Genomic DNA, 18,150 nt, shown 5'->3' on the forward strand with positions numbered 1-18,150 from the left:
CCTCCCTCTGCCCCACGTTGCACAGTCAACCTTGAGTCATCGGTGGGGAAAACAGTGAGACAATTCCTCTGAGTCTGTCAGGTCCAAAGCTTTCTGAAGTCACCGGAAAGATTATTACTGAAGCTGTTGACCTCTGAATTGATGTGTTGCCCCCCGTTTTCCAAAGTGAGGTAAGTTATTTGGATAAAATCCACTTTGGAGCTGTAAGTGGCTTGATATGCACCAGTCTCGGTTGGGACACATGGTTTGGGAGCCCTAGCATCTGAAATTACAAGTAGGAAATCAGCTCTTAAAAGGAGAATTTTGTCAACAGGCTTTCATATTTTTTAAAAAATGCAATTAAGTTTTCCTTACAAGTGCTAAGAGGTCTCAGACCCAACCACAGAGACTAGTTCTCTGAAGTAATCTAGTTTTAAAAGTGAAACTATAGTTTAGTTTGTGAAATTCAAAGAATAAAAATCAAAACCAACTGACAAACAGTTTCTGACTACTCTGTATCTAAAAATGGGCCAACCTCATTTAGTCTATTTAAAAATTGTGTATCCATACTGCCTGTATGCCAAGTTCAGCATGATGGAAATGAAAATGGTTGAGGTATAAACCCTTGGAAAACAGGGTTTATAATGGAAACAGTAATTGACTCTTAACTACCGCATCAAAAATACAATACTATAATACAAAGCCTAGCTCTTGGGATCCCAGCTCTGCTTCTAACCTCAGGTTGGCAGACAAACACCTCACCACAAAGCTAACTAATGTTTATAGGTTTGGGTTTTTTGTTGTTAGTTTTTTTTTTCTTGCACAAGGAACATGGCAAGTGAAGAAAATTTATAGGAGCAAAGCAAAGTTGGCCAACAGTTCAAAAGTTCTCTCTTGGAAGTTTCTGATATTTTTCCCAATTACTGCTTCTCTCTCAACTCATAAGACTAAGAGGAGATGCCATACTTCTCCTCTGGATGAGCGCTCTATTTTGACTGATGATTTTGTTCGTGAAGCTTGAATCACAACCAAGCCTTCATCTCAGCTTTACAAACAGTTTGACTGTTCCTCCAAAGGTCAGAAATTTGGTTATCCTGAATGGCAAAGACAAAAAAGACCAATAACTTTACAGCTGTTGACCTTCCCTTCTCTGCATGACTAAAAGAGAGGGAAGGCAAAGCAGTTCTGGAAATGGAGCAAAGTAAATTTTCTATTGATCTCATTAAAGATGCTTACCAAAGCCTTTGCCTAGTCTGAGCTGGGGTGCTACTTTTGCTGCCAATTATGGTTGTCATGACATCTTGCCATTTGGGGTTATATAGAAAGTACCAGTCCTATTTGAAATTCTCTTTAAATGTTGTGAAACGGGGCAGATCAGGAAGTTTGTCAGGGGGAGAGCTACCTATGAGATCTGCATGCATTTAAAAAAAAATTTTTTAAAAAAAAATGACTGAGTTGCTTGAGCTTGCGGAACATTAAAAATTCTTGCTTCTCCATGCATCCCTAGTTTATCAGGTTCATATTTTCATAGCTAGTAAAGGAAAGCAGAGGAGGTCAGCTAGAAATTAAAAAAACAGAATTGTAATTGCCTTGCTTTTCTTTAGGTATTGAAGATGATATGTAGCCATAAGTGTAGACCTCGGCAGAGCTGTACCTTCCCGTCTGCCAGCGTCGCTTGCTGCCCTCAACCCTCAGTAATAGCTGTAATGGTGGTTGCAACCGTACCAGCTGGGTGCACAGGCTGAACAACTCAAAGCTCTGTTGATGATCACTATTAGCGCATATATGCGTATTCAAAACCGAGAAAATAGGTCATGTATATTGCAGCAGTATAATTTACCTATTCTTAGGCAAGTTTCCCAGTAATGGTCCCATGGGCACCTTTTTTTTTTTTCCTTACCTTTAGCCATTGAACACTTTTCATTGCAAACTATCCTGTTGATGTTAGCGTAAAGAGGATCTGGGACCTAACACAGAACATTATTGTTAAAGCTCTTTTTCCTGGAATGGAGAAAATTTACCTTTACTGGCATCCATGTCTGTACTCAAATGCAACTCCATTTGAAAATGATTGGGAAATTGCCAGTGCAAATACCAAATAAAGACTCCAAGAATTGGCCCTTTATGATGAGTGATTTATGTTTTATACTTTAAACTGTATAAGCTATGTATTTCTATTCGGATTTTGAAAAACAAGCCAGGAAAAAGCAACAATAGCTTAGTAAAAAATGTATACAGTCGTGGAATGCTAGTACAGTCTTTGGCAAAGGATCAAATAATGATAAGGCTCGACTCTGTAGGGATATTAACATTTTTAAAGCAATCAATGTGAAATAAATCTGAGAATGTATGTTTAAATTATAAAAAAAATACAGCATGAATATGCATTTTGCAGCTAACTGCTCCCTGTTGTTTTGGGCACTTGTCCTGCTTTAGTACAATTTTTGAGGAGGAGAAACCTGACTGGAGCACAAGCTACATTTAAAGTCCTATTTTAGGTGGTTTGCAATCATGGATTTCCCTCTTTTTCTTATCTTTTTTCTTTGATTTGCTTTTTTAAGAGTATTATCCAACTCAGCTTGGCACGGTTCAAGTGCACAACTGCAACCTTTTCCATGACCCAAAAGTCAGTGCCACTCTGTGGGTTGGCAGTTTGCAAATAAAACATATCCTTAATGAAGTGTGGAAGCTCCTGTTCTTTTCCTTCCTCAGGAGACGTGCCTTAATCTCTGGCTCAGAGCCTTGTCAAATGCTGCAGTAAAGAACTGGCAAGCTCAATGCTGCTAATGGATTGAAATCTCCACCAGGTTGTTCATTTCTTGAGGGTTTTTTTTTCTTCTGTCTTTTTTCTTTTTTTTTTTTTTTTTTTTTCCTAAATACTGCGGCAGCTAAAGCACCGCTCCAGTCCTCAGTCTTCTATAATGATTGGTTAGGGACTTCAGCGACAACTCTACTGTATGCGTAAGAGATATTTAAATTATGCCACTAAAACGTACCAAGGATTTAGTTGCTTATGTAGGTCAATTATTAAGGGAAAAAGAAGGTTAAAACCGGGGGCTGTTCTGTGTATTTGAAATGATTCCTGAAGATATAAAATTGAGGTATTTGTGCTTATAACTTGTGACAGGTTCTCTAAGTCATAGGCATTTTGTCTCGTCTGTAGTAGAAGCTGAAAATGTTTGGATTTTTTTTTTTCTTTCCCTCCAGAAGGTAACCATAAGCTACTGAATCACATTTGAATTGCTCAAAAATAGAAAAATGCAGTATTAGAAATTGTGATAGTCTCTTGGTTTTTTTTCAGGATATGTTTGACTAATATTGAGATAAGGGTAGCTCTCACTAGTTCAGGAATAAATTGAGAAAGTTGCATTTTTTTTCAAAATTTGGATTTTTTTCTCTTATCACGCAGCTATGCTATATAATCTCACCTTACTTTTTTCTAACAGCACTGTTTTTTATGCAGCTGAAGAAAATCACTTAGCAGAATTTACCTCTTTGCAAAGTCATTTTGAGAGGGGTCCAGACTGGACGCGGTTAGGGTGCAAAAAGCTATGCACAATTGCAGTGTGATTTGCAATAACCTGTATTGCAACCTGTGGTTGTCCAGAGCTTGCAAACTTTTACATAGGGAGGAAAAAAAAAAAAGGAAAGGAAAAAACCAATTATTCAACCACTTGTGCTAGGGGCAGGAATTTTTAGTGTTCCTTTAGTCTCTGTTAACCTGGTTCTGTCAATGTCAATAACTCCGTGACATCCTGGGAGGAGGAAAAACTGTGGGCTGATGGGTAGGAAAAGCAGTTTGGTGCTAAAATGTTATCAAATAATGTACGTGGGTTAGTGCTGTCTATTCTGTGTCGTTGTGCTGGAGAGTTACTGGGATGATTGTTCTCATTTGCAACATAGGGACTCCTTAGAGAAAGTAGGTTACCCTCGGTTCTGCTGGTGGATGGAGAGGAGTGAAAAGGGATGTCTTCATACTTTTTAGATCCGTGCTCTAGCACATTACTGGAGGGGACTTGGTGTGGATTATCTACCGAGCAGATGGGAAGTCAGGTTCTTCCAGCAAAGCTTTTGGCAGATCAAAATGATTGTATGCTGCATCTGAGCTGGTGTTCTCCACAGAGCTCCTGTGCATCTATGGGAACTACCGAAATACTGGAATAACTATTCTTCTTGAAATATATCCGTCAGCAGGGAATTGATATGACCTGCGATGACCTCGCGTCTCACTATTTCTGCCCCTTAAAGGATTTCCTTAAGGAAAGCGTGTGAACGGAGTCCATCCGTGCACCATTGCACATAGATGGTCTAGAACCTCTGCAACATCTCAGCAGCTGCCTGTGCTGCAGGTTACTTAAAAATAGTTTTGAGCTGCCTGCTGAAAGAAGTGGTCTGCAATCTGTAAAGACAACAGTTAGATTTAGGAAGGGAAATGGGATATAATATAGGAATTGACTGAGCTGTGAAGTGTTATGTCAGTTCAGCAATTTTCTGGAGTGGGGGGATGGTGAAGAAGCAAGTCATGTTTGTCTATCTTTTCTTAGAAGACTGAATTTTATATTAAACAATTGTGTTTCTGGAATGACTTGAAAGAAGAGTGAAAAGACACCAGAGTCCTAGGGAGGAAAAGGAAATTTGTAGCGGAGCTTGGAGGCTTACAGAGGAGCTGACACTCGGATGCAGGAATAATGGGAGCTGACTGGAGTGGGAGGGCATGGGAAAAGGCATGAGTGGAGGGGCTAAAACCTAATTTGTTCAAGTTTTGCAATGGTGGACTAAAGAAATTAAATCTAATGTGAAGTGAGAAGAAAGGACTGAAGAAGCTGCCGGAATTCGGCTGTGTTGTTTTGCTGCTGGATTTTGGATGAATGACTTTGGGCTTCAAAGTGTCACCTGTGGACCGTGTGCCGGTGGAGGGTATCATCACGTAGTTTTTCTCCTCTGCCTGCACAGACCTTGATTAGTGGTAAAGGCCCAAAGTGACTAAGACACGTATTAATGTAAGGCCTCCAGTTGTAAATCAATATTTGAAATAAATGGTTTTAACTGTTCATTTTGGAAACTTCATTCTGAGAATAATTATAAGTCTAAAAGTGAAAGTGAGCTTTAAGTCCTGTGTTGATCTGCAGAGATTTGGCAAGCAGCATACATACTTAATCAGTCACACTGTAGCTTCTGTGCCTAAGATGGAGCTTGCAGTTTGTTTGTTCTGAGAAATACAGTATATTCATTCATCGTGTTTATTCAAATTAGGGCATCTGAGGAGTAATGACAACCTTATTCTGCAAAATTATCTGCAGCGGTTTAAAGAATGTACCTGCCAATATGAAAATCAGTAAATCCGATGGTGGCATGTTTAAAAAGAGTTCAGAAGCCCAGTTTTATCCTAAGTAAAGCAACAGAGTTTGCAGCACATGCTCCTGTAACTACCTTGTCTGTAACAACAAGCATTTGTAACTTTGCATTTCTTCTTCATCTCGGTAGACTTCTCTTACGCTTATGTTGCTAAATGTGAACTTTTGTTGACCGCACTGGAAATTTGGGCTGTGTCAGAGCTACGCTAGGAAGCACTGTGCTAATTGCTGCTAAATCATTTTAGATGTTACTTTTTTCTTGAGGAAAAACAAAGGTTTATTATTATTATCACTGCTTTTGCAGACAATACAGTTGCTCGATGACTTAGAGCTACATACATCTATTCTTCTTACTGAATTTCTTTACCTTTTATTAAGGTACTTCACCTTTTATAAAGTATGATTACTGAGTAGCACATATGCTGGCTGTAGGAATAGTTACTGTTTTTCTCTGTTCTTATATAGGTCCCATTACCAGTTTCTCCTGCACTTCCTCCTCCTCAGAATTAAAAAAATAGAAATTAGAATAACAATCTTGCTCTTTCTCTCCCTTACAAGTAGGTAGGAGAAAATTGCTTGATTAGATTATAGGGTCTGTATATGTGTGTAAAGAATTTATTGTGGGAAATCTATATTAGAGCCAAAACGATTAATGGTAATTAATGTTCCCACATTTAATAACAAAAGAATTAATAGTGAGCAGCCACTTACCATAAAGTGTTTCCTTGACATTTCTTGCTAAAAATAAAAATTCTGAGCGTGCCACGTGGATTTTGGGAAAGAAGAAAAAGAAAGATTAGGTAGAGAAAACATCTTACTGTAATTTAAACCATTATTTTTCTGACAGCTTTTTATCTCCTGTCTGGAAGAAATAAACATATTAAATTTTTTATTAAAATAGTTAGGCTTTGTGAGATGATTTTTTCCCCCAGTGCAATAATAAATATTTATTTTTGCCAGAAACAAAGAAGTTTGTCTATGAGGCTTTTTCTGATGCTTAGACAAAGGTATGAGCCTCTTAACCTAGTAAATACAGCTCTTATGCACTTGCTTTCTCTCCTTCAGTACAAATTTTGAGGTATAACTAACATTCCTATGGAGACCAGGTCATCCACTAGTATTGATCATCTGCCTTCCCGTCCTCCGAGGCACCAGCACCTTTGATTATTGCTTATGAAGGAAGAAGTGCACTATATCAATTAAAGAACAGCTCCAAAATACAGAGTTAAACCACAGCCACAGTAAATTTCCAACTAAATAACAAAGGCTTACAGCAAGATCTTCAGACATACGGGCTGGACATTGGATGTGGCCAGAGAAGGAGTTTAACGTGACCTAGCGAGCTCTTGCAAAATCCTCCTTCTGTTGCTTCTGCTATGCCTATCCCCTGTTGTGTTCAATTGGCATTGCTTTAAATATCACCTCCTACCCGTCAGCGCAGCGGGGGCAATGTGTCTGGATGAAATGGTAGGAGACTGGTGTTAGGCACTCAGATCAGAAAGGGGATTGCATCCATTTGGGAAAAAGCTCTTGGCCAAAGTGTCCAGTACAGAGTGAAATTCCAGCCTTTTGAAGGAAAAAAAAGTGCATAAAAGAAAAATACTGTCAGATGTCCATGTACTATTAACACAGAATAATTTATACTGGATTCTGCTCTTACTGTTTTGGTAGATCTGTATGTGCTCTGCCTATGATCTGGATGTGGCTAGGGTTTCTGTGTCTGTGCTTCTGGCAAATGTGGTCAGTATTTAACCCAGACTGTATTTTTGTGCTTACCATCTGCTTAATTCTGAATGTCAGATCCACAACTGGCCCGCTAGTTATTTCTATTCAGCTATTTTGAACTCAGCTCGGTGCAGCAGATAGGAAAGGATGTACTGGTTACGCAAAAACGTCAGCTGAGCTGAATCTCCTCCCGAAAGCTAAAACCAAATCTTTCTTTGGGAAAATAAGAAAAAGGGACGATTCTCCTACATTTTTATTGCATTGCCTTCTCCAGCCTTGTGCTTTCTTGGTGGTGTTGCGATGAGAAAAAAATGAAAATAAAATAGTAAAGGCCGAGCTTCTAAGAGTTTTCAATCTGGTTGGAATATCAAGTCAATGGGCAAGCCACACTAAAACCTTACTAAGAAATTTCCAGAAAACTTCTATGGTTTTAGGTGTGGAAAAACTTCAGTATGTGACTTAGCCTGGAAAAGTTTAGCAAAAGTGGCCTATTAGACCTCAGTCCTGACAATACCACCCTTCCAGTCTTTCTTACACGGCTAGGCTACTCAGATACTTGTTTGAATATGTCTGGAGTGTCTAATAAGAAAATAATTGGGAATATTTGCAATGACTCACTGCAACTTAGAAAACTGGATGTAACGAAGGAAACTTGCTTACAGTTATTTCTTGTAAGAGCAATTACTTAACATTCATAGTTATTTGTATACTTCACAGGTCTGATTCAGCCTTACAGTTTTGATGTCTCAAACAAATGTCAGCACCTTTACCAACAAACGCACTGACAAGTGGATTAGACAAGCAAGTGGGATGCAGAAGGCATCTGCTTCCAGTCTTCTGATGTACCTCGAGGACCTGCGTCTGGAGGTAGGAGAGCTGCTGCAGGATGGGACGGGAATCCTGCCCTCAGAAAGGATATTTTTTTGGTGCCCATAACTTGGGATGAATTGGAGGGCAAGTGGGACAGTCAAGCCCTTGGACTTTCTCTTGGGGCAGCACTTCTGCTGTCTTTGCAGTATGGGTGCAATCCAGTAGACGGCAGAAATGTTGTGCGGCTCCAGAATTTTCTCTGGATCAAAACAATGGCCATTTTACATTGTTAGGGTTTGGAGGAAAGGTGTAAGAGGGAGGGTTTGCTTTGGCGTGACCTGCCTCCTAAGCCACAGCGCGTTTGCACCGTGTGGTCCCCGATGCAGGAGGCTGAGGTTGAGAAGTGTTGCGGTAGGATTAGAAAGAGGTTTTTCATTAGTCCCCTTGGACGATATGCCTGAGTGGCTCCTTTCAAAAGGGTGCTCTACGTGCTCCATCTCGTTGAAAGGTAGCTCTGCCCGCCAGACCAGCGATGGGAGAGCGTAGGTGGAGATCTCTCCCTGCATTCAGCGCATGGACACCCTTTGGGGAGGTTTTTTTTGTTTCCTCACCCTCACATAATCCTTCTGCTCGGAAATGGTCAAGTCAAATGAAATACGCAGTATAGGTGAATAAACCTGTATTACGCAGTCTGCATGCTACCCAAAAGCAATTATCCAAACCCTCTCTGCCAGAAATTAAAATGTTACGGTATGGGTGATTGTAAACCATTTATTGTTTATGAATTCACAGTCCTCTTGGATATCCCTGGGTGCTGGATTTTGCTTAAGGATCTTTGAACTAGCTGAAGGAAATGTAAAATCAAATGTAGACAGACAGCTCCCTCTTGAATACATATCCACAGAGGCTCAGGAACACTTGTTATGCTAGCAAGGGTGTGGAATAAATTAGGTTCAAGAAATTTGCTCTAGATCCACCTATTTTGGACGATAGGCTTTGTGTGCGACATTAAAGCCCATCCTCGGGGAGCTGCCGTCACCGTGGCGCAGACAGGTGGATCTGGAGATGCACGGTCTCGCAGAGTGGCAGAGGACCAGCAGATCAATATTTAATGTGAAGGCTGCTGCAGCCCCTCACATGCATAATTTATTCCGCCTTTTGGGTACAGATGGACCTGAATCGAGCCGTGCATCCAGACTACAGGGGTATTAGAAGCGGGACTAAGCCTTTCAGACTGTCCTCACCTTCAAAATGGGGGCAATTCAAAAGCCAGTATTCAACCCTTTCCCTCCTCCCTCCTTCGCACAACACCGAAAGAAACACTTTGGGGAGGTCTTTGAAATTTGTGTCAAGTTACACTGACTTTCTCTCATTGAGGCTGTTTGTATTTCGGAACAGAATTGAGGCCCTAGAAAGAATCAAGCATTTCTGAGTTTAATTAAGTGCGCTAACAACATATGAGCAAAGTCAGTCTCATAAGAGAACTTTATTGTACAAATTGACACAAAATAAAAGCCCTTTGGGATTAAATAAAAAAAAAAAAAATCTGAAAAACACATTATGGTGAGTAACCTAGCCACCCCGGCTCATTTCAGTGAGTGAGTATCTCTGAGAATTTTTTTTTCCCTGACAAATGATTAAATACTAGTGATATGATAGCATGAAATGCTAGCATAACAAGGTATGAGCAAGAGGGATTTGCTTTTGACTAGTTAAGAAATAAGCTTACTAATTCACAAATTTATTATAAGATTAGCCTTTAATACCTGATAATCACCTTCGTCAAGGAAAATTTCTTCTCTTCAAAAGGCAAATGAAATTTATAGATGGGTCTTGAGCCAGACTTGTGGGTGGTAGACAACATTCACGAGAGGTCCAGCCTTTCTCTTTGAGCAAGGGAAGAGGTAGCATTTTAACAGACTGGGTAAAGCATGCAGCGCGGCGTAACGCGGTAGAACAGAAACAGGACAGGCGTGGCAAAATCTCGGATGCGTTAAAATTATTAATCACTTTGCAGAAAACAAGTTCGATCTCTGTCAGACTGCCCATTAATTTTGATGGAGATACTTTTAAGATCTTATGTCTGTATTTTAGTGAGGGTATTACAGCTAAATACACAAGCAAAAATGTATTCTTATAACATACACAGGCAAGTATTCTCATTTCAAAGGTGATGTTGTCATATAGATATAAGAACATCAGTATTTGCTTGAGTCTTGTTATTATCTACTTTGCAATAGGCCATCTGGACTTCAACTAGGAAAGGGCTCCCAATGTGTTAGGCTCATGCAAACATCTGGTGAAAAAAAGGCCTTTCCGCCCAAGGACTTTTAGCTCTAACTAATAAAAAAGGCAAAGTGTGGGAGAGGAAAAAAGAAGGACAGAGGGGGGGAAAAAAAGAAAACTTTCTACAGTCCCACAACCTTTTACTAACAGATGGAAGTCTGTCTCCTGACTCCCAGCCTAGTCCCATTGCCAACAGAGGATATTGCATAATTGTTGAGCACAAGTATATACCCAAGTCACTCATGCAACGTTATTGTGAACAGGTACGAGAGTAGCGTGAGCCCTGCCATATGCCAGAAATTACTGTAAAGTCAAATACCGATATAAGCGTTTGCTTCATTGCTGTTTTTAGCTTTCAGGTTCAAAAGCTACAGGCAAATGACAGGATTTTGCACACGGGTGTAGAATTTGGTACAAAATTCTCCCCTCCAGGTACGAGGCAGTCATGTCAGTTTGCTTGTTCTTCTATTCCCCTGTAGAAATTGGGTGACACAAGGATATGAGAATCAGCACGTGCGGAAATGAGGACAGAAAAATAAACATTGCACTGTGAGATGCAGAATTACTGAAGCTTCATTTCCTGTGGATTTGGGTTCTTCGTTTCCCTACTGCCCCACCAGGTACTAGTGTCTTCACCTTCTTGCACTACCTCCAGTGACCCTGCCATACAGCCTACAGACCATGCCTCAGTTTCCCCTGAGCTGCTGCTCGCACGAGAGACTGGGAGATCTACAGACCCACGCGTGTGCCTCTTGGCCAATGCCAAGCCAGCAGAAATGGTGCTGTAGAGCCTCATGTTGCAGCTTTTCCTGGAGCAGAGGCACTCCTTTCCATCCCCTACCCTTCTCCTTCTGCCAACGTTTGCAGAACTTACAGGAATTTAATTATCTTCAGGGCTCCTGCCTCTCTGTTGAATTGGCTTGAAGTAAGCCAATGAATTTGTGAATGGTTAAGGAAGAAAAGGCCTGGCGGACAGGGCCAACGTGTAAGCTTCCTTTCTTTAGGAGAGTTGTCCAAAAAATTGAACTCAGAAGAGTGTGGGATTTTGAAAAGTATAAAAGCATATGAACTGTAACAAAGATTGTTTGGTTATGGAGCGAAAGAGACTAAATAATGGGATTAAGTAGAGAGAAAAGCAAAGGTCAGAGGTCAGTCCCCTCCTTGGATGATGTGGAGAAAGAGATTAGAAGTTTCCATGATTGAAAATATAGCTTTCCCAAAATGAGATGGTAGTTTCAAAATCTAAACTTTAGAGAAAATCTTGTTTATTCAATTTATTAAAGAGGTCTCGGGCTCAAGGTTCTCATTTGTTCACTTCCTATGGGTTTCTACACACTGGAGCAGGACATGCAAGTGGGAAAGAAAGTCTGCCTCGGGACCTTTGAGTTTGGGGCACCCAGTGCTGAAGGTCTTTGTAGGGCTGGGACCAGGCTAGGTTCCTCCTGGAGAAGTCACAGGCAAACAGCTCTGTAGAAATCTACACACTTTGTTACACCGTAGAAGACAGAAACGAACGGTTTGTCTTTTAAGTGTCAATTTCAAGGCTAAACATGAGTGTTCTTGCACAAAGGTACAGGCAAGAGGCCTTTGGAAGTTATTCAGCAAAGTTATAGATCTGCCTGAACTTGAGCCAGGCAAAAATACTAGGACCTGAACCAAAAGGAAATATTTTATAGCTTGAATGCCTTTTACCAATCAATTTTTCTCTTTGGAAATGCTTTTTTCCTCTCGTAGCTTAGATGAAAAGATAAAAGTGCGATAATAATGTAGTGCAACAGTCATGTTTGGCCAGGTGATAACTAAGCATTTTAGATATCCTGAAATTTGCTTTCAAGCAAACGTGGGTTCGTACACGTGCGTTATACCTACAGTTATGCATGGAAGTACAACCTCTTTCTCTCTTCTTGTGCTGTTTGTGAGTGTGTATATATTTGTGACGGCAGCTATATGCTAAATGAATTAGAAGCCCGCTCTTCACAGGCACACAGGGACTGCTGGGTTCAAAGACTGACAGTCAAGGTGAGAGCTGATTTCTCAGCGTACTCATTTTAAAACTCTTTAACAGATACTGTTAGAGGTATCTGAGCTTAAATTTATATTTCTTCCATACTGGGTGCCTTCAGCCCTCCTCCATGCATAAGGCTGGGATAAGCAGGGTTGGGGGGGGGGCTGATGCCCTCACCTCCCACTCTCAGACTGAGAGCTCCAGCTCTGCAACAATTTTCTTCCAGCCCACAGGTTGTAACAAGTAGTCAGTCACACCAGCCCCCTCTGCGATTCTACCTGCGTTATTTGTTAGCCAACGGACGTAACTCTGTCCCTTTTTTCCACCCAGCTTTGGCGACTGTGTATTCAGGGTCGTTCGACTCGCCTCCCCGCAAGTTGTGTAGTGTGAGGAGAGGCAGGAATTTTCCGTGCCTGTTCACCAACTGGCTCTCAGCACGCTTCCACTTCAGCATTTTAGGGACTTGTATGGACCTAGGTGATTCTTGGGGCATATGTGTGTAAAAATGTAAGTCTTCCTTGCAGAGAGGCAGGCACACTTGTAGAGTGACGCGGTGCATCAAAGCAGATGGGTTATGTCGTGCAGAGGGGTATCGTCACAGAGCCGGTAGTTCAAAATCACTGCGTGTCATATGACAGTATTAATATATAAAAACAGCTAGTTGAGGCATACAGCACATAAAACTACAAGGCAAGCTGTTTGTAAGCCCTGTGCTTACAAAACAGTCCGTATACTTTGTCAATGGAGCTAACTTTCTTCTTATTAATTCTAATAGCAATTCCTAAGAATTAGTTGATCTAATTTAGAATCACATTTCATCTTTTCAAAGCTATACTATTACAAATGGTCGAGGAACCTTGCCCTTAAAAACCGGTGATAATATCCTGACGACCTGGGACTGCTGTTGGAGAAAAGATTTTGCCTGAAAGGGTTTCAGGAAGTTACAAAACTCCTTTACATGGCCTGTTGGATCTGTGTATGATTTCCAACATTACACAAAATAAATACCAGGAGACTGGTGTGGTTTATACAAGAGTTTATAGAGAAAAAATCCACCCACCAGCTCCCTTGCTGAGGATTACAACCAGGTCTCTGCTGCCAAGTTCTCTGTTTAGGTAAAGCATGAGAAAATCTGCCATTTTTTTAGAGTCACAAAAGGGGTGCTACAGGGGGGGCAGTGAGAAGCTGACAGCTCTTGCTGCTTAAAAGGCAGCTGTTCCTTCTCAGGTACTATTATTAATAAACCCTAAGGTAATGTTTGCTCTGAAATATGTCTAATTGAAATAATTTACCCTAACCCTTAGAGAATTATGAAACTGTTTTCATCATGTTCACACACAGCAAAATAATTATGAGATGCCATATGGAAAAGACATCATGTGGTATATGTATTTCTGAATGTATACTTTTTGAAATGGTTCCCACAGATAAATCATATAGCTAATTTACAAAGAGGAGGTGGATAGTAGTTCTTAAGTATGCAGTTTAAGTTTAAAATGGTTTCAGGCTGGGTAAATTTACAGTGGTGATGACATGCAGTAATTGCACTGATCACAGGACGTATATCACAGAAGATGTCGATAGCGCCATTAAGTTACGCTGCACAAAATGGAGCAGGGAAATTCCACTGGTGACTCTCTGCTACTGCAATGTGCCAGCCCTCAAAGCCTCTGCAGGACCTGCACGGTCCTGAGCGCATTTTGGAGCTGAAGTGTACCCGACTGAAGAGCTGGAAATGCTGCCCCATCATCAGGGAGTCTCTGAGATGTTTCTGGTATGCACCTGGAAAGCTCTGAGCTTACACCTAAGCGAAGGCAATACTCTGCCTCCATCGATTTATTTTGAGCAAAGCCCATGAGAGAAAATGTCTCACTTTGCTGTTCCCCACCGTCCATCTCTTGAAGGTTTTCCAAAAGGTTTTATTCCTAATCTCATGTGTAGTCACCAGCATTACCATGTATATGTATGATTTATCTCTATATTTTTATGTACGTAGGTTTCGTTACATACGGTAGCAGGAGAATTCTGTAGGGCACTTCTTGGTTTTTTTCCAGGAATAATTGTGGTAGATGATGAGACATATGAGGTTCTCTTCCTGATAGATAAGAAGTTTTGAAGGTGCTTTTTGAATAAGGAACTCTTATTAACATTTCTAGAAATCTGGCTGGAGATCAGGCTTTCTTGTCAGACTTCTGGTAGATCTTGTTTCCAGATGGATGGAAGAAAAATAAGAGAATAGTTTATTACACCCTTTCTGTTTCATGTCCGATTTGAAACCAGCAAGTGAAGAAGATGGAGAGAAATCTCATTCTGTCCAGTCCATTCCCTTTCTTTCTAAGGAGCCTTCAAAAAACAGGTTATCTCTAATTTGAGCAGTTCAGGTTCGCATGTATTTTGTCTGAATTAGCTCACCAGTCACTTTTGCAACTATTTCTGTGAAGATTGGTGAAATATTTGAAAGATCTGGGATACACAAACTAATTCACCCCCAGACCTCTATTTTGCAAGAACTATAGACATGCACCGCAGCTGCATTTTTTTATCCTCCAGTAATGACATCATTACCCTGCATTACCACTCTAGGTAGTGTATTTGTCAACAGCCAGTAACTGATGAGTACAAGGAAAATATTTACCCAACTTCCATGCTGTGGCATTACCCCAGTAATGCCATTTCAGGAAGATCATACTGTAGTTCTGAGATTTGTGCTACAGAAACCAAAAAAGCTTTGGCATTTCTGTGCATGTAACACCAGTCCTCAAAAAACCACCTTTTAGAGACAGTAATTACAGTAATTCTGGTTTTAAAGGAAAAAAAAAAAATTTAAAAAAAAAAAAGAAGGAAAAAAGTTATATTCTCTACAAATATCTAAAGGTGGGAGTTTTCCAATACCCTCATTGCATGTGGAGCGCTAGGGACATCCATATTTGATGACTCCTTAATCTTCCCAGGAGTAACCACATATGCTAATATTTACTCACTCTGTACAGATACAATATCTGAACGCTGCTGATGCATTAACGTGCAAGTGTTTAAATGGAGCTTTTCTGCAATGTATCATCTCTGGGAAGCACCTGCACTGGAGAGGTAGCCTTGCATCTTCCTCCTCTGTCATCCCCACTTTTGGATGAGAAATGGGATGATCTTTCTCCGTTTCTAATGTTGCACAGACGAAAAGGCATGTTCCCCTTTTAGCAACTTCCAGTCATTTGTTTTTATGCTCACTGAAGGTGTATTGCATTTTGTGCTATTAAAGTGCCCTAAACCAAAAGTCACGTTTTTTTCCCTGCGAGTAACAGTAGATTATTATTTCACTACAGTATCCGAAAGCATGAAATAGAGATTTATGATACTCTTGTGTTTTCCACTTCAGTTCATGTAATACAGGGAAGGTAAAGTGTCTCTGGCTGCACAGTATCCCTTTTTCTTTCTTCTCTTTGGAGCAGTGTGTGCTGCGTGATTAGAGGATAGTGAGAAGGTCACTGACCAAACTTTATCTTCCACACAGTTTCCCACAGCATGTATTCCTCCTAGGGAACATTTTCTCAGCTCAGGTTATTTCCAGAAATGTTCTCAAACCATAAGAACAGTCCTTGCAGTAAAACATTTCATTCCCACTTTTTATCCTTTATCTAGCAGCGCAGTGTTGACAGCATTTATGTTTCTACTATTGACTGGGCCAAGAACAACAGGATTAATGAGGTTGTCTCTTCATGAGTGCATTATATTTTTTCCTCTGACCTTTCAAACATGGGAATCTTCTGTTTGCAATATTTCTTAAGGAAGGAAAACCCCTTCTCGCCGAAGCTGGGTTTGACAGGGGCCGTCCGGGTGGGAGCCCAGGTTCCCGCGCACCTCCGGGGGCGAGGGACCGCGGCGGGCGGGCGTCCTCCACGCCTCTCGCCGACGTACGGGCTGAAGGGAAACTCTGAAAAAGCAAAGGAGGGAATATCTTTGTTTCCTCGGTTTTGAAGGAGTTGGCTGGGGGGCGTGGGATGTTTTAAAGACTCTCTCAAGCTATGAAATTCTGATTCTAAATCTTAGGCGGCTGCCTACAGACTATTGAACTGCTCAGGAGACGAGTGGACACTGCTGTGGGGTTTTTTTGTTTTTTCTTTTTTTTATTTATTTCCAAAGGATTGCATATGTTTAAGTTGGAGAAGCAGGGGAAGGAGGAGTCGCTGGAATTGCAGGCTTCCACAGAACACTCTTGCGCTTTATCTTCCTATTCCTGATTATTTTTGACACTGGGTAATTGGAACGCAATCAAGATAGGATCATTTCGAAGTGCAGCAGGACAGGGAACGTGAAGAATTTTCCCAAGGATGGGAGCACAAATATCTTTAAACACAACAAATAGCTTTGCACATAGGACATCTTTTAGCCAGTCTCCTCAAAATACATCAATTAGATAAGCTAAACATAATTAAATTTTTGCATAAGATCGTTAAGGGTCACTTATTCCCATTTTTCATCTGGGGAAATGGAGGGACAGAGAGCTGGAAAAACTCCCACTAGCCCAAAAGTTATCTACATAGGCAGGTCTCTAAGCTAGTAATTTTGCCTCCAAGTTATTTGTTTTCTCTCTTGGTGGGGAAAGAAGCACCACAAAATTATGCATTTGCATCTTGCATCTTATGGGGGGGAAAAGATACTTTAGTGTCAGCCTGTTGACCTGCTCCTTCCACCCATGGTAAATGGTGGAGAAATTTGCCTGATATTTTGGGGGAGGGAGAAGTAGAAGAGGCGATACACATATGGACATAGAGGTGTATATAAATATACGTAGCCCAAACATAATTTTTAAATAACTATAAAAAGAAGTGGAAGCATGAAGGCTTGCAACGCTTGCAGAATATGTTTTCCATAGGTGCGTAGTTCAGCTGCACATAAGAAATTCCTTTGCCACGTAGGAAAAACAGCTCTTACCTGCTGACATGAGGGGAAAATACTGCGTCCAGGGGACTGTCTTGCTGAGCACTCCAGTGCTGGCTTTACTTCGTGTCCACGGTGCAGAGGGCCAGGGCGCTGGGCTGAGCTCCAGGCAGCCATCCAGGAGGGCCAGAGCTCAAGCACCGCGCTTAGGCTTTAAGCAAAGCTCGAGACCTCTGTGTGTGGATTCAAGTCAGCCTGGGACTGTGAGAGTGAGCTGAACTAGACGTGTGGACGTAGCCAAATTCGTCCATGTCAGCTCTAGGAAGAGAACAGAAACAAATATTCCTGGCTCCTTGCTTTAACGATTTAAATAATCCCACGTATTAGGGAAAGGCTGCTTTTACAGCGCTTTAAGTTGAAAAAGTCATCAGAGAAGCTAAGGCATTCCTGAGCAACTCTTCAGAGTAATAGTTCATGAGGTTTTGAAATATTTTCTCCTGGAAATAGTAATGCTTATGTAGTAAAGAAGGTAATTCAACTGTGTACTGTCCTCAGGCGCTGGCAATGGTTGCTACTTGCAAGTACCAGGAGACAGTTTCTAAGTTTTAGGCATGAGTGTATTACACATCTTAAATTTGGGTTTCTTGGGTTTTGGAGCTTTGGAGTTTGTTGCTTGAACTCTTAGTTCTTCCTTTTAGGATTTCTGTTGTGGCTGAACTTAAACAACCAGAGAGAGCACTTAATGAGAGTGTATCTGTGTTTGTCAGCATTTAGGGCAGTTAAACATAATGAAGATGAAGAAATTCTTGTATTCTACTTTTCTCTTATAATAATGTATGTACAGGCCTAACTCTGCTGAGTTTTACTGTTTGGCAACAATGACTTAGGTAAAGCTAAAGAACCTGCGGTTTGCTTTCTGTTCCTTTAAGCAGTTGAGCTCCCTGTCGTACACTCGTAAGATATTCTTATAAGGCCCCAAGTGAAAATAATTTTTGGGTTGTAACCCTCAAGACTTTAAGATTTTAAAATCCTGACACGTCAGGATTAAAAGAAAACCCTACATATCTATCAGTGAATGGTGAATACATGTTTGTGTAGTTTGCCTTATTTGCATTT

General features: G+C 40.8%; 1 long non-coding RNA gene across 6 annotated transcripts in view; it reads left to right on the plus strand.

The window, feature by feature from the left end:
• Positions 1-18,150, plus strand: part of LOC142031473 (uncharacterized) — a 65,704-nt gene that overhangs the window by 36,615 nt on the left and 10,939 nt on the right. For 5 of the 6 annotated variants that reach the window (XR_012650531.1, XR_012650530.1, XR_012650534.1 and 2 more), the window contains 2 exons: positions 7,776-7,925; positions 10,634-10,774. This is a non-coding gene — a long non-coding RNA (uncharacterized LOC142031473). The remainder of the gene's footprint in view (positions 1-7,775; positions 7,926-10,633; positions 10,775-18,150) is intronic. The other variant, XR_012650535.1, reaches the window with a different exon arrangement.

Source organism: Buteo buteo, chromosome 5 (genome assembly GCF_964188355.1).
Source record: "Buteo buteo chromosome 5, bButBut1.hap1.1, whole genome shotgun sequence".
Taxonomy (NCBI): Eukaryota; Metazoa; Chordata; class Aves; order Accipitriformes; family Accipitridae; genus Buteo; species Buteo buteo.